General features: G+C 34.4%; 1 protein-coding gene and 1 long non-coding RNA gene across 3 annotated transcripts in view; one reads left to right on the forward strand and one right to left on the reverse strand.

Moving 5' to 3' along the window:
* The window catches only part of LOC115209780 (stAR-related lipid transfer protein 3-like), a 133,906-nt gene that overhangs the window by 25,004 nt on the left and 91,402 nt on the right, over positions 1–17,500 (reverse strand). The gene's annotated exons all lie outside the window — the stretch shown is intronic.
* Positions 12,534–17,500, forward strand: part of LOC118762421 — a 16,010-nt gene continuing 11,043 nt past the window's right edge. The window contains exon 1 of the long non-coding RNA XR_004998170.1: positions 12,534–12,545. This is a non-coding gene — a long non-coding RNA (uncharacterized LOC118762421). The remainder of the gene's footprint in view (positions 12,546–17,500) is intronic.

A 17,500-nucleotide genomic window follows, 5' to 3' on the forward strand; every position in this document is an offset into this window, starting at 1 on the left:
TTTTTTCATCTACCTTTTAGTCAAGGAAAAAGTCATTTTTCATGACCATTTACAATACCTTAGGGACTTGTGGGTATGGGGGGGGGAGAAATACATAAACCAAATATCTGGCCGAAATGCTTATAACAGACTGAAATTTACAAAAAAACATGTAAAGTACCAGATAGTGTTGTTAAACCGGACGAGCGATTCATCCTATCACTCAAGTAGCCCATGGGAGAATATGAAGTCAGAATGCATAAATCTGGGACAAATACCGCAACAACACTTCCGTCAATCTACCCACCTGGATTGGTACTTTTTATCGACCCAGAACGGATGAGCTGCAAAATTGACCTCAGCAAGATTTGAACTCAGGGTACAGAGTGTCGGGGTAAATAGTACGTGTATTCTATCCGACACTTTAACGACTCATCCAATCTGCTACCTTGTTGCTACTATTATTGTTATTGTTGCTTCTCTACTAGGTCAGCCCTGATAGAACACACCACTGTTACAAGCATTCAACCTGTAATCATCCTAGCTACATTATCCTGGAAATAAAACATTTACTATTTTTAACACTGCAGGATGTTGTTTAAAGAAGCTGTTATTATTCAAACGTTCGGGTAGCGGTTCGTTCTTCAGTATTAAATTAGTTGTGTAGTCAGAAATTTAAGATCATTTTTTTTCCTGCATAAGCTTAACTGTAGAAAGAAGGGCGACTTAATGGGAGTGATAATATAAATGTAATTCCAATGTCATGCAATGCCAAAGACATGATCATCGGGAATGCGATACCAATAAAAATGATAAACCTCCACAATAGGCGCAGGAGTGGATGTGTGGTAAGTAGCTTGTTTACCAACCACATGCTTCCGGGTTCAGTCCCACTGCGTGGCACCTTGGGCAAGTGTCTTCCACTATAGCCTCGGGCCGACCAAAGCCTTGTGAGTGGATTTGGTAGACGGAAACTGAAAGAAGCCCGTCGTATATATGTACATATATATATGCGTGCGTGTGTTTGTGTGTCTGTGTTTGTCCCCCTAGCATTGCTTGACAACCGATGCTGGTGTGTTTATGCCCCGTTACTTAGCGGTTCGGCAAAAGAGACCGATAGAATAAGTACTGGGCTTACAAAAGAATAAGACCCGGGGTCGATTTGCTCGATTAAAAGGCGGTGCTCCAGCATGGCCGCAGTCAAATGACTGAAACAAGTAAAAGAGTAAAAGAGTAAGAGTAATATGGTCAATATAACATATCGTAAATGTCACCAAAGTATCTATGAACACACAAGAGTATAGTTTCAAATTCGACTCGCAACTGAATCCACCGCTTCTACTGATATATATATTGCAATATTATATTCATGTTGTAAGGCGGCGAGCAGAAAGAATCGTTAACACGCCGAGCAAAATACTTAGCGACATTTCGTCTGTCTTTATATTCTGAGAGCTAATTTCGCCGAGGTTGACTTTGCCTTTCGTCGTTTCGGGGTCTGTAAAATAAGTACCAGTCGTTACCCCTTCCCGAAATTTCTGGCCTTGTGCCAAAATGTGAAACCAATATTATATTCATGTTAGTGTTTTTTTTTTTTTGATGACTGACAACAGAGGCGGAAGGATAATGTCCAGGACCTGTTTCAAGGAGATAAAACCAGAGACCTTACAGCAGCGTGCAGTGTCTCTAAAGGCTCCAAATCAACATTAGTGGCAATATTGATTCGATATAAAGAGTATATTCAGTAACATATAGAACCAATATTCATGTTATCGCGGCGGTTGGGTAGACCAGGAAAGAATTAGGTTGAAATCGTTGTTACTGTTTTACAATAGTGTTACAGGGAATTGTTCAATCAGATAGGTAGATATGGAACTATGTGATATTTGTTACAAAATTTGAATATTGCAACAATTTGAAACTATTATACCATTTTATATATATAAAATTATTTTTGTGTTTGTTGTTACAAGATTACAATATTAGGATCTTTTCAGTTTAAACGGCTGTTTTTTCTAGCGGTGTCATATGAAATTGTCACCCATAATTATGACCCTAGAATCGATCTATTGCATTTCAATCTATTTTAGGGTTAGGGTTAGTTAGGGTTAGGGTTAGGGGTGGGGGAGGGTATCTTTTTTTTCTTCACAAATGTAAATAAACCCAATCTGTTTCTTAAACGAGGGACATATTCATACGGCACAGAATGTTTCTTTTTTACCTCAATGGACGTCACTGATTGGTTGAAATTGCAGAAATTGAAGAAAAATCAACAAATATCTTACAAACTATAGAATTTTCTCAATAAAGCCAAGAGAAAAAAGATGTTTTATAAACACATTCTACCAGTATACGAAGTATAAAATTTTTTAGTTACCTAGAAATTATGTTAAAAACTGCTGTTCAAACCGAAAAGATCCTTTTCCGCTTTACGTCTAAATTGAAATAACAGAGGATAGTGTCTGATATTTTTCATCTGCCTTTATGCTCTTACATATTGCCGGTCCATTAGTGAATATAGTTTCAAACCGAAAAGATCCTTGTTACAATATGGAATTATTGCAATATCTACTTAGATATTAAATTAGGCCGTGTTTCTAATTACAATATTATTTAAAAGAAATTAGGCTGCGTTTGTAATTACAATATTATTACAATATAGGATTGCTGTAAGTTGAATAGATACTAAATTAGTCTGTGTTTGTAGTTACAATACGAAATTGTTATAACAGTCAGCTGGGTATGAAATTAGACTGTTTTGTTACGCTGTTACAATATTGCTACGATATGAAATTACTATATCAGCTGGGTGCACCTGAAATTAGGCTTTATTTGGGATCTTTTCGGTTTGAAGGGCAGTTTTTTCTAGCGGTGTCATATGAAATTGTCACCCATAATTATGACCCTAGAATCAATCTATTGCATTTCAATCTGTTTTAGGGTTAGAGTTAGTTAGGTTTAGGGTTAGGGGTGGGAGAAGAGTATATTTTTTTCTTCACAAATGTAAATAAACCCAATCTGTTTCTTAAACGAGGGACATAGTTATACGGCACAGAATGTTTTTAACTCAATAGACGTCAGTGATTGGTTGCAATTGCAGAAATTGAAGAAAAAAAACAACAAATATCTTACAAACTATAGAATTTTCTCAATAAAGCCAAGAGAAAAAGATGTTTTATAAACACATTCTACCAGTATACGAAGTTAAACATTTTTTAGTTACCTAGAAATTATGTTAAAACCTGCCGTTCAAACCGAAAAGATCCTTTATTTGTTACAAATACTGCAGTACTGTTGCAATATGAAGTTGTTCTAGCAGTTGTATGGATATGAAATTAGTCTGTGTTAGTCGTAACTCTATCACGTAACTTGTAATTTATCGGTCATTCTCTACTTTAAAGAAATACAAAACGCTAAGTCTACAAAGTTGTAAATGTGTACCAGCAGTTGTTAAATGAGTTATTATTGAAAATAGCACTGTGAAACTAAGCGTGTGATTCAATGGACAGCATTGCTAAGTTTAGTTCATATCATTGAATTGTACAAATATAGGATTCATGTTCTCAACGTCAAGAAATTTAATTTTCATTCTAGTGGTTCGGAAGACGATTCCGCTGTACGTCTCTTGGGCAAGTGTATTTTTACCATACTCGGGTCAACTCAAGTCTTGTGATTAAAATTAAATTGAAGCAGTCAGAAAGTCCACTGAATGGACTGTACGTTTCCTTAATTTTATTTTTGATTTAGTCAAGCAGTTTAACACCATCACCAGGCTACTGGATGTCTTAAACTTTATCTACTATATTATAGACATTCAGACCATGTCTCCTATCTGAGAATAAAAGGATCTTCTTCTCATTTTACACACCCTTTCGGAGGACTCCGAAAGAAAAATGTTATGGATATCACCCTCCTCCTCAACGAGCTAGCAACCGACTGAGCTGTTCATCTATGGATAAATATCTCTAATTATAAAAGATCACGGAACTGATCCGATTTTTTGACAAAAGGTTACTTTAGTGTCAGCTATAGAATAAAAAACAGTTTCCATAGTTACCCAACAGCTACATCCTGGCTAATATCAACTAATAATCAATCGTTAAATATCATCCTGTTGTTTAAAATATTTCTCTTTACAAACATTTTTTTGTTTGTTTCTTTTTCCTAAATCACATTATATTAATAATGAAAGCAGTGATTGTCGAAATTCGCAGAGTGCTCAGCAAAATAAAATGACGTGCAGTACTTGGCTCGGCTCTTTACATTCAGAATTCAAATCTTGATTGAGTCATCTTCATCTTTTATTATTCTGAGTTCGATGAAATAATAACCAATCAATGACTAGGAGTGGATCCAATCGATGGCACTGTCTTCAAAAATGTGTAATGCGTTGTATCACTGAAATCAATACCGTAGAATATGTTTGTATTTTAATTGGTACAATATTGATTTCTAACATGAACGCGCGGTCTCGCGGTAGAGTGGGGGGGGGAGATACTGAGCATTATATCGACCCCCCCACCCCAGCACTTAATTTTATCGATCCTACAATGAATGAAAAACAAAGACGACTACAGCGAGGTTTGAATTCAGAACGTAAAGGGATGTAATGGCAATGTACTTTGTCCACCATTCAACTGATTTTGTCAACCCCCCCACCATTTTTTTCCACCACTCGACGTATTCTGCTAATAGATCGCTTTAATAGAGGTGATATTGATTTCGAACAATCACACGACAATACTTTGAAGGGACGAGTGTAGTAGTTAATACCGATAGTGCGAGTTTGGTACTTTATTTTACAGACCTTTGGAATGATGAAACACAGAGTAGTCATGGGATTTGTGTTGAACATGGAATGTAATGAATTGTAATTAAATATCTCAAAGCATTTTGTTCGACGCCCTAACACATACGTCAATGCAATGCACCTTTAATTTCAACAAGCCCTTTTTTTCTGAAATAGGCATACGGCATGAAAATTTGTGGGAAGGGGCTAGTCAACTGGTATGTAGTTTATCGATTCTGAGAGGATGAAAGGAAAAGTCGACCTTGACCACATTGGAACTTGGAATGTAGAACCAGAAGAAATGCGGCTAAGCATTTTGTACGACATGCTAATGATCTTGCCAGCTCGCAATCTTTAGAATAATACTACAATAGGAACATTTAAGATTTCTAATATAATTCAACATGCAAACCATATGTGAGGGAAGAGTACGGTTTCTGAGTACTCCACTGGTAATTTTTCAGTCGATGATGGAGCCACTACGTAGTCGCTCTCGATCTGCTTTTAATAAAACCCAATATTCCTCAAATTATCCCCATCAACTTTAAAATAGAAAAGATACAATGGTAAAAAGCTGAACGGTCACGGTAGAAAAACTTTGGTTCATAAATTTGACTAATCAAGATTCACCTCGATCTAAGCCTCTAAGACAACAAAGTACTTATTTTATCCATATAGGCGCAGGCGTGGGTGTGTGGTAAGACGCTTGCTTCCAAACCACATGAGTCCGGGTTCAGTCCTACTGTGTGACACTTTGAGCAAGTGTCTTCTACTATTGCTTCGGGCCAACCAAATTCCTGTGAGTGTATTTGGTAGACGAAGAATGATAGAAGCCCGTCATATATATGTCTATGTGTGTGTACCTTTGTGTTTATGTTTTTCCTCCCTCCCCACTACTACAACTACTTGACAAACGGTGTTGGTGTGTTTGCGTTCCCGTAACTTAGCGGTTCGGCATAAGACCGATAGAAAAAGTACCAGGCTTTAAAATAAGGCCGATTCAATAGACTAAAACGCCAAGGTGGTGCCCCAGTATGACCGCAATCTAATAACTGAAACAATTAAAAGAATACGGAAGAAACATAAGTTGTACCGTGCTTGGTATTTGAACTCAGAGTGCAGCGATAACTAAATACGGCAAGACACTCTATTGATTCTGTCAAGCTACCACTCTATTATAGAATCATTAAGATTCAGTAGTATTTTTCAAATATTGTTATTTGAATGAATGCCAAGAAGTAGAAGAGAAGGAACTGTCAGGAATAAAATATATCATTCAATATTTCCGCTTTAGTAAGCATGAAATCATATTTTGTATAAATTAATTTTATCTCTTGTTTTTTTTCCCTCATGTTGTTTATCCCCAGGTCAGCTATGATTGAGCAGTCCTTTGACTAAAGACGTTCCAGTCATGACCAACCATTAATCTATATATCATTTACGATCAATTTATATTTCTTTTCATATGAAATTCGCGTATAATTTGAGAGTAATCTAACTGTCCTTTTCTAGTAGGTTGAACAACGACGTAGAGGTTCCCTAACCGCTTCGTATTTTATCTCTCCTTATTCTATGTTGCAGTGGTTTTCATTACTCTAGATACACTCTTAAAAAACGATCAATCTAACAGTCTGTTTACAAACTTCAAAAGTGCAAAAGATGATGCTCCTGAAGAGCGCCACGAAACTTCTGCAAAATACAGGTATAGAACACAATGATACTAAATGCAAACCAAATCAAATTATATGATTTCAAATCCAGCCACGGTTGACTTAACCCTGATAAAATAAAGTACCAACAAAATTTTCAAGCCATAGAACTGTGGGTCCCACTTCATTCGTTTTACAAATGCCTATCTTACGAATTAATAAACACAACGTTGTACTTCGCTGTTCTAAGTCGAAAATTATAACCATTAATTTCAAGAATGCGAGAGTAGGTTCTCCACAAGTCACTAAAAACTGTGGTTCCTGGAAGGATCGACTGATGTATTTATTCCTCTAGTGCGTCACAATTCTGACATAAGGAAAAGCATACCTGGTCTTGCTATGCAAATAGCAAGCATCGATTCTCGGTTGTATTTACCTCTTGAGAAAACTTTCGTCTGTTTCAACAATCTTCTCTGGACTGCCTATCTGATCTGGATTACGGAGCAGGTCCTCCGCGCATATTTCACGAATATAGCTACTGTAATCAACACCTATGGACTAGCTCGTCCCCACTTTTTCAACACAAAACCGAACTAAAGTCAATTCCTTGACCCATGAGTAAAGGGAAACATGCAGTAGTGTCTTAAGATGAAGGGCGCCATCTTCCAAACATGTATCTTTTCTTACAGGCACACACCCGTTGCATCTTTTTCGTGAGCACCACCAGTAATTTTTTCTGCGCAGGATCTTGTTCATACAGTGTCTTTCTTTTTGTACATAATCTTCTTTTAAGGGTAACATACTTCTCCTGCAAGTAAGAAACCGCATTCTCTGCGGTTTACAATTTCTTCATCATATTTGAAGCATCAATAAGTTGCCTGCGATCATATTTCTATTTAGGTTGATGAGGTCAAGTACTGAGTGTCAATGTAGTCGACTATCTGCCTCCTCTCCCCAAAATTGCTCAATAAAATTCTAAACAATTATAATTATTATTTCTATCTTGCACATTTGGATCAAATATACTAATTTTTTTTTCAACCTTCAATCTAACTGTCAATGCTTAACAGACATCAAGGAGAATATAATCAGCTAAAAATATGAGCTGCTTCAAGATTATGGGACTTGTGAGGGCATTGCATGCCTATCTTGATGTCCGGTCATTCTGAATTGAATGGATAGCTTATGCATGGAACCGAATCAACGCTCTGTTCATAACTGGTACGCCTTTCGCAATTGCTGCTTAGCGTTACCAAATTCGATATTTTTTTTATTTTGTAATTAGACTGCAGTCATGCTAGGGCACCGCCTTCAAGAATTTTAATGGAATGAATCGAAAATCCACGACTGCATGCTTTGAATATTTTCTACTTCATTGTCTGAAATGATTTTGCCTGATGGAACTGCAACCTTTATTATGCGATATTCAGTTTTATTATATCTTTATATATAAAAGTAAGGTTGTGTGTCTTTCTCCTACGATTTAGATTCCTAACTACTCCCACATTTTGCGGTGCAGTCTAGCCAAAACCGGGTATTTTATAGTCGTGATTCATATCGATCCCTTCTGGGTATTAGCGCACGTCTACGATAAGTCTACGATTTAAAAAAAAAATTACCATAATTTTTCCGTATTTTTAATGAATTTTCGCTCGGTTTATATAAGGGAAGTAACTCTCTAAAAATTTATTATTAAATCTCAGAACGTAAAATGCTACAGTAACACCCCCCCCCCCCCTTTGTGGTTAGCCATATTGAGATGGCTATTATACTTTACATCTCTAAAAATGCTTATATAGTTATTTCCCTTACAAACCCGAGCAACGCCAGGTGATAGTGCTAGTCTTATATAACGATATCAGATCTGTCTGGATGTTGAATTCCATATCATCTTTGGTTTGCCTGTCTTATTCAGAACATAACACATGACAGAAGTGTTGCAGCAATATCTTCTACAAATTGACTTCTGTAAGCTGAGACAGACTTTTTCCTCTCCTTCATTGTATTTTTTCTGAACTAACACTTTGATGCTTGTTACATTTAGATCAATACTTTCCATTCGCTGATTGCGTAAGCGATACTTATTTTCATTTGTTGTTGCTGTTGTTGTTACTATTATTATTATTATTATTATTATTATTATTATTATTATTATTATCAAGGCGGTGAGCTGGGAGAATCGTTAGCATACCGTGCAAAATACCTAGCCTTATTTCGTCTGTCGCTACTTTCTGAGTTCAAATTCCACCGAGTGCGGCTTTTAAGCTAGTACTATATAACTGTAAGCGTTTAAAGTTGAAGTTATATTTGTATAGTTGAAACTTGTAAGAAAGCGAATGCTTACCGATCATTATTAGTGAGTGATAGAGAAAGAGAAAGGGAGAAATAATTTCAAGGAAGAATTCAGATTTTTATGTAGGCTTTAGACTATAAACTGAATTTTAATGGAATTTGATGGTATCAAACTCATGTTCCCCACCGCGAATTTGCAGAATGAACTAAGTAAAGTGCCTTCCGTCAGGAGTCGATAACAATATTCTGAATCTAAACTCCTCTGTACCTCCTAATTATAAGCTTAGTCAGAGGAAGAAGGGTAGAACTCATGAGCCTTTATCAGGGTTCCCCGAGACTAGTGGAAGGAAAACCGGAAGTTATTCTCAGACTGAAGAACAGGCCCAAAAGCTTGCAATAACTAAATGTATTCCTTAAATGCAGCCAATGGCCAAGTAGCGGGGTTAATTTGGACGATGGAATTACTCTATCTCTTAAAGTACATGAAAGTTCTCATCGCACTTCTAAACAATATCAGTCTATCAAATTTCGCTCCTAAATATTTCATTGATCCAAAATTTATTGTAGAGGACACATTTCTAAAATGCCGCGCCGTGGGATAGAACATGAAAGAAGGTAATTCCGAAAAAGAACCTTTTAACCATCTAGCCATAAGCTTACATCATAAATTGTGTGACAGCTTGCTTAAATAACTATTTTGTTGCTTCTATTCTCGTTCAGTATTTTATTTGGTGAATAGCAAACGGTTAAATATATCTTGCTCACTTGAGCATTATGTCCGGGGGTCGTGCTACATGAAACAGCATTAAATCTATGAACGCAAACTGAAAACTAAATCTGCTTTAGCTGCTGCTTATATTGACTTTTATCATTTCTCCTGTCTGGCAGTTTAATAAGACATCACAGGGACAATGACGTAATTAAGTTGTCGTCTATCATTAAATATTGCTTTTCTTTTTAGCCTTTTTAACAAACTACTGGCATAAAAAATTCATACAAAATTATTATTATCTTCTTATAGTTTTTGCCAAAACGAATCGATAACCTCTCTTGATGACTTTCCTTCTCGTGCACAAAGCGTTATTTTAATACATTGCTATGTTTAGCTTCCATATTTATTGTAATTAATACCTAGATACTTCCAGAAAAGTTAGCAGTTATGATAAAATGGTTGATATAAACAGAATATTTAAACATTAATTTCTATAAACTAAGCATAAACTTCTTTTTGTAAAGGAGATGGCTATAAAAGAGTCGGTCGACCTCATTGCCTTTTTGTACTTATATCATCGACCCTTTAGAAAATAAGATAAAACTGGTCTTATAAAAATTCAAAGTGAAAACAAATATTTTGAAATGAATATTGTAAAGCAACTTTTACGGTTCTATATTTAAAAGATAAGGAATTATGTACATTATTTACATTTAATGGATATTTGTCCTCGTCTTGTTTGTTGTTAACACAACGTTTCGACTGATATACCCTCCAGCCTTCATAAGGTTTCTTGGGGAAAATTTGAACCTGGGTTCTCATTCCTAAGGTATTTTTCGATGTTATTATTATTATTATTATTATTATTATTATTATTATTATTATTATTATTATTATTATTATTATTCAGTAGTTTTATTTTTATAGCGTGCTTTCACTTCACTACCGAGCGCAGCTCTGTGTGCCTTGGGTATGTGCTGTGATTTGTTGTGATGCTCTGATGGTTATTGTATGGAAAGTGTTCTGCGTAGGATGTGTGCAGTGCCTAGTAGTGCAATTTTCTGTATGTTATACATGTGTTTGTAAGTTCTGGTGTTTTTGTTATGTATTTGTCTGAGTATTTTTTTATCATGCCTAATGCACCGACTATGATAGGAATTGTTTCTGTTTTTAGATTCCACATTCTGGTTACCTCTATTTCCATGTCTTTGTATTTTGAAAGTTTCTCCATTTCTTTATTATTATTATTATTATTATTATTATTATTATATTATTATTATTATTATTATTATTATTATCATTATTATTATTATTGCTTTTATTATTATTATTATTATTATTGCTTTTATTATTATTATTATTATTATTATTATTATTATTATTATTATTATTATTATTCAGGTGACTGGCTAGAGTCGAACTTGGAAATTTCGCCAAGACACCTGATGAAGGCTAGAGGGTATATCAGCCGAAACGTTGTGTTAACAAATATCCGTCAAATGTCAATAGTGTAAATAATGTAAAACAATTTTTATTTGATAGTTTACATCCTTGACCATCTCTAGAAAGCAAAATCTGATTACATTAATCCAATAATTTATCTATATTTCTTCAAATAGTCAAAACTGAAAAATCTGCTACAGAAATGATATCGCTTCACCATCTTTTATAATTATAAAGAAATTAAATCTTTTTTAAAATCATTTTCGCTTTTATCAATGAAAGACGAATACATTATGGCTGTGCTATTTATGATAAACCCTATGTTTAGCTCAGTATCGTATCATCTCAAAAAAGTTATAAACGTATTTTTATTTCACAATAGGTTCATGACAGTGCTCTCGGGACTTCAAAGAGAATATTACTTGTGGACTAAACATGGATTGTTATAACAAAAATATTTTCAAATAGCTTTTGGAAAACAATATAAAAAACTATTGCCTATTTTGTTTTATAAGTCATGCCTACAAATAATAATGGATGGAAGCACTCCGTCGGTTACGACGACGAAGGTTCCGGTTGATCCGATCAACGGAACAGCCTGCTCATGAAATTAACGTGTAAGTGGCTGAGCACTCCACAGACACGTGTACCCTTAACGTAGTTCTCAGGGAGATTCAGCGTGACACAGAGAGTGACAAGGCCGGCCCTTTGAAGTACAGGTACAACAGAAACAGGAAGTAAGAGTGAGAGAAAGTTGTGGTGAAAGAGTACAGCAGGGATCACCACCATCCCCTGCCGGAGCTTCGTGGAGCTTTAGGTGTTTTCGCTCAATAAACACTCACAACGCCCGGTCTGGGAATCGAAACCGCGATCCTATGACCGCGAGTCCGCTGCCCTAACCACTGGGCCATTGCGCCTCCACTAGAGAACAATTGCTATAAAAGTAAATTCTACACTTTCTTGGAGCTTGAACCAGACAAGCCTAACGAGTGGAAAGAGAAATAACTGAAGCGACAATGCCTCATAAACTAACTCATGGGGCATGAGTTCAAACCCTGTATGGTAGTCAGATGTTGTTGCTTTTTAGCCAAAGACCAGCCTTGGTGGAGCAGACTTATGATTAAAAGCATTCCAGCTAAGGCCATCTCGTTTTTACACACATATGACAAATTACTCTATACCATATGTTCTTCCTTTCCCATAGTCTAATGCAGGATTTGAGAGAGATTTAATTGCTATTTCTAGCCAGCCAACTAACCCCATAGAAGTTTACATGTTCGCTCTCTATGCGCCTCTAAGTAACATTAACCAAATGTTATAATTTTGAATTACTATATTTAATAGAGTAAGCATCAAACTGGTTAAATCCAAATAATTATATAACGTAGAAAAGACATTAGTTCGATGATTAACATTAGTTTTTTCAGCAACAACTTCGGACAAGACTCCTTATTAAACTTACTCAGTTACTTATAGACTTCCCAATACCTACTGAAGTAATGACATTTACTCTAATCACTAAGTAAATGTACAGTATCAGATAGATCCAGGGGTGGGGAATAATGGCATATTAAAAATAAAAATCCCTTTGAGACCGCATCTGTTATCTATTTCTAAGGATGGCGCATCTGAGCAAATAACTCCAATGTTTTATACTGTGAAATATTACTAATATTACATTGTTCACTACACTTTGTTGTCGAAATTAGTTGTGAGTCCTGTCTATGAAACTAACTTATGTTTTATTAGCGTCAATTCCAATAAGATGATCGTCTCTCATTCACTTAAAGCTGTTGTTAATCATTAACTAAATGGGTTCTTGTAGCTTCACGCATTATGAATTTTATATACTGAATTGATTTACGCTGACAGATTCAGTAATAAATATTGATACAACAGTAAATCCCAGACAAGCCCCAATTTATCGTGCCTGGTAAGACTTAATCCATCGTCCATTTTAAGACCACTAACTGGACTCCGAATACTAAAGGTATTCGGGGTCACACTTTTGCAAGCACTCTGTGCAGCCGCTCAATAATTTGGACCTGGAGATCTCCATTTCCAGCGACTTCGAGGGCCACTTCCCAGTGGTGTCGGGCGTCAACGAAGAGCCCTCGAATACAACAAGACGACAAAAGTTTTTTTTTTCCAAGGTCTGGGGTCTCCCGCCCCTAAGCCCTAGACCATCAGCTACTCACCCTTACCCGTCTTGTTGCTTAACAACAACAACAGCAACAGCACTCCGTGCAAGTTTACTTTCTTAGAAAGACTTACTGTCACGATGTGCACTTCCCTACATTAACAATCAATGTGTCATGGTACTTCTCTCACCCGTCATATACACTCTTCAATAATCCAGGAAGGTAGCCCTTACAAATTCAATTTTGTTATACAAAACCTGAAAACAAAAAATCTAATCGAATTTCCTTTAAATAAATATGATAAGAGTTGTAAAGTTTCATTCACGATCGCAGCATTTTAGCTTAGATTTCTAAGCCAGTGATGCGTCGTGCTCATGAGCAAAGTACTTCATTTCAGAACCAGTCCACTCTACTGTAGCTCAGCGACAGACTGGCATTCGGTTCAGGAAGAATGTTCGCCTGTCCGCCTGGCCATTAGAATCGCATCATTCGAAAGCTATAACAATACAAGGAAGCGCATTGTAACAAGTGATGTATAACATTTGACACTCTTGTCTGTAGAAAGAAGGTGAACTTAAATGGTTTTTTAGTTTTCCTTTCGAATGTGTGTTGAAAAATTAACTCTAACAGAAAATAGTAGTTTAAAAATACCTTCGAAACATAATTGAAAAATTCTAAAAGTTTTATACAAGAGTAATAATAGAAACCTCTAGGCAGTCGATTAACTTCTTTGAAAAACAACCAAATCTCATTCTACCATTTTATCTGTATAACCAACTAAATTATTGAAGTTCCCGAAACTTTAATAAAACAAAAATGATGTACACTAGATGTGTAGTAGTTTAATTAAACGAAAGGAAATAACTCCATTAATAAAAATAAAGACAAAATAGGCTATTAGCTGGAAATTTTCATGGAGCATATCGTGACTAGTGTTAGATTTAATCAAAAACACGACTGTCTATTTTTTCTTATGCCACATGAGAATCAGTTAATAAATGAAGTAAACTTTGTTAGTCTTCGAGATTCTAAATAGTTCACTGTACATGTGGAAACCAAATATTTAAAACAACTTTCTTCACAAAAACTTATATTGTCGCAAACGGATTCAATTAGTTACAAGCCAAGGATATAACAGAACCTGATGGTAGCGTTTGTCTTCGGTAAAACTGTGTCTCAAACATGATAAGACGAACTACGCTCAAATACACGAGACATGATATGATATATTTTTTGTAGATATCTCTGAAAATTTACGAATACAGATATGCATGGATAAGCAGATATTTATGAGTACAATATACATGCACACAGACACACAAAAACGCACTCACATATGTATATGCATATGTATACATATAAGTATATATACTTATGTATACACGTGTGTACGTTTGTATATACAAATATATATACATATCATTATATAGATACATATATCCATGAACATATATACAAATATATTTATATGAATATATACATACAAATATATATATATACATATAAACTTATATATATAGAAATTTATAGAGAAATATATATATATATATATTCATATAAATAAATATATATATATATATATATATTTACATATAAATATATATATATACATATAATATATATACATATAAATATAAATATGTAGATATATACAAATATATATATAGATAAATATATATACATATATATTTATAGATAGATATATCAATATATATATATATATGTGTTCGACGTCTTTTTGGTGTCCTGTACACATATATGCGTGTATATGTACATGTAGAGGTAGGTACGTACATATATGTTTATATATATGCATATGTTCTATTTTATTAACATATATATATATATATATATATATATATATATATATATATATATAATATATATATGAATATATATATGCATACATGTGCATATATATATGTGTATAATGTGTATATATATGTACATATACATAAATATAAATATATATATATATACATACATACATATATATAAATGTATATATATATATATATATCTATATATATATATATATATATATATATATATATATATATATATATATATATATGTATGTATATGCATATATGCATATATATATGTATATGTATATATATGTACATGTTTATATATATGTGTATATATATATGTGTGTGTGTGTGGTGTGTATAAATATGTATATATATATATATCTAAATATATATATATATGTATAAGTATATATATATATTCATATATATGTGTGTATTTGTGTGCATAAATGTAAGAAAAATTATTGAGATTCAGATGAATTAGGTACTTAAGTTGAGGCACCAAAAATTTGTGCGGAATTATCCGTTCATTTTCAAATAAGTTGAATGAGATCAAAATAAGAGGTGATGCAGTACCATCGTTTCAAGCGACTCTATTTAATTGAACAATGTAATAGATTACAATAATTACATTAATTGAAATGCAGAGCTAACCTCAGCTGCATAATTAAATAAATAGAATTTGTTTAATCAGTCGGACATATTTATATAATTTTACTTAAATCCTCCAAGAGGGTATGAAGAAAGACAAAGTCCATGCTGTATTCACTTCAGCTTAGAAACTACTAAGACCTCAGGAAAGGAAGTTGTTAGAGATCTAGCTTGTCACTTAATTTTGGGTTGGTTTTGATTTATAGTCTTATTTATCAAATCTTTGTATATCAAAATCTAAGACCAAAGAGCATTGTCTATTATGAAAGGGCCTGAGGGAGTTGACAGAATCATAGTGGGTATAGTCATAAAACTTCTCCAGATTAGTTTGAAGCAGTAATAAAGTAATTGTCTATAAAGAGGTTTGCTATTTACATTCAACAGATACTTGTCGGGCAATTATGGAGTGAATTTTAGGGCTTATAAATCTAATATTCTCCTGCCCTTCTTTAATACCGGTTCCCATATGCTATTCATATCTGCATTCAGTCTGCTTAGGAGGTTGTTGTGTCCTAACATATGTGCTGCTTCTTTTAGTTTTCATATTTTCCAGTGGAGTTCTCTCTCTATTATTTTAAGTTCATTCCACAGTGGGAGGTGGTCTCTATTTTTCCATACATGATCAGCTATACCCGATTTATCAATATTTCCTCGTGTCACAGCTTTGCGATGTTTGTCTACCCTTGTTTTGAGGGGGTGGCATGTTTCGCTTTTGTATAACCTACCACAGCTGCATAGGATGAAGTACACGCAGTCTTTGGTCATATTCTCTTCTATTGATGGTTTTACCCGAAGGAGATATGTGCGAAGTGTTGTATTACTTTTGAATACTGTCTTGATGTCATATAGGCCGCATACCTTTTGTATCTCTTTCGAAGAGGCCTTTCACATAGGGTAAACAAACTGTGGACAGTTTATTGGCCTCATCCTCTCTCTTCTTCATAACTGGAGTCGATAGTGTACTTTGGGGATAGTTGTTGCTTAACAGATCGTTATTGAGCTTGATCATTTCTTCGTGGTGTGTATCACGATTGCTACTTATATAATTTGTACTATGTTTTAGGCACTGAGCAAAAAGCACGATGAGAACAATATCCATTGAGTGCAAATAATGTAAACAATGTAAATAATGCACGTAATTCCTCATCTTTTAAATATAGAACTGTATTATCTAATCGGTACGGAGCCGACATTAGACTTCAATGGAGATATATAGAGAAACTCCATCAAAAACTAGCTCATCTTTCAAACCATCTAACTTTCTTATGTAGATGTAGAGACTTGGCTTGAATATAATGACACCAATCGATTATTCACATAAAGCTAAAAGAGTAACGGAAAGGACAGGACATGCCCTCGTCCGTGAGCGGACCCATTACAACCGCTGGAAAAACATGAATTAAATAACGAAATCAAAGACAGGTTATCTTCATTACTTAGAAAAACAACAAGCGATGATGATAGAAAGGGATTCCAACAAGATCTGGAAAAGTCGTACAAGAAAGAATTTGCAAGAATTTGAAGAAATGCCAGATTAAGAAGTTTATGAAAATCATAGGTCAGAGAATGAAGACTGAAATCCGTCACCCGCGGTCATATGGCATAGTGGTTAAGAGCGCGGGCTACTAACCTCAATACCTTAGGAATGAGAACCCAGCTTCGAAATTTCCCCCAAGACACCTGAAGAAAGCTGGAAGGTATATCAGCCGAAACGTTTTGTTAACAACAAACAAGATGAAGACACATTTCCGTTGAATGTAAATAATGTAAATAATGCACATAATTCTTCATCTCTTAAATATAGAACTGTATATACGTATATATATATATATATATATATATATATATATATAATATATAATATATATATATATGTGTGTGTGTGTGTGTGTGTGTGTGTGTGTGTGTGTGTGTGTGTGTATGTATATATATTGTATATATATGTATGATATGTATGTATGTGTATATATATATATATATATATATATACGTAATGGAAATAGCTAACTCCATTCACCAAAGTTTCAAGA

The sequence above is a fragment of the Octopus sinensis genome, linkage group LG3 (assembly GCF_006345805.1).
Source record: "Octopus sinensis linkage group LG3, ASM634580v1, whole genome shotgun sequence".
Taxonomy (NCBI): Eukaryota; Metazoa; Mollusca; class Cephalopoda; order Octopoda; family Octopodidae; genus Octopus; species Octopus sinensis.